The sequence below is a fragment of the Corvus kubaryi genome, unplaced genomic scaffold, assembly GCF_017639235.1.
Source record: "Corvus kubaryi isolate FWS band 111438036 unplaced genomic scaffold, C.kubaryi_AGA036_p1.0 split1-37344, whole genome shotgun sequence".
Lineage (NCBI taxonomy): Eukaryota > Metazoa > Chordata > Aves > Passeriformes > Corvidae > Corvus > Corvus kubaryi.
Genome location: NW_024582077.1, coordinates 351,318 through 351,734, shown reverse-complemented (window position 1 = coordinate 351,734; position 417 = coordinate 351,318). Strand labels below are relative to the sequence as shown.

The following is a 417-nucleotide window of genomic DNA, read 5'->3' as shown; positions in this document are numbered from 1 at the left end:
TTGGGAGGTTCTGGAGGTTTTTGGGAGGTTCTGGAGGTGTTCGGGAGGTTCTGGAGAAGGTTTTCGGGGAAGTTCTGGAGAAGGTTTTTGGGGAGGTTCTGGAGATGTTTGGGAGGTTCTGGAGGACATCAGGAGGTTCTGGAGGACATGGGGAGGTTCTGGAGATGGTGGGGAGGTTCTGGAGGTTTTTGGGAGGTTCTGGAGATGTTTGGGAGGTTCTGGAGGTGGTGGGGAGGTTCTGGAGGTTTTTGGCAAGTTCTGGAGGTTTTTGGCAGGTTCTGGAGGTTTTTGGGAGGTTCTGGAGCTTTTGGGAGGTTCTGGAGATGTTGGGGAGGTTCTGGAGGACACTGGGAGGTTCTGGAGGGTTTCTGGGAGGTTCTGGAGAAGGTTTTGGGGAGGTTCTGGAGAAGGTTTTGG

The 417-nt window shown here is 53.5% G+C and overlaps 1 protein-coding gene across 10 annotated transcripts in view; it reads left to right on the top strand.

Moving 5' to 3' along the window:
• The window catches only part of ARHGEF10L (Rho guanine nucleotide exchange factor 10 like), a 43,573-nt gene that overhangs the window by 25,190 nt on the left and 17,966 nt on the right, over window positions 1–417 (top strand). The window lies entirely within an intron of this gene.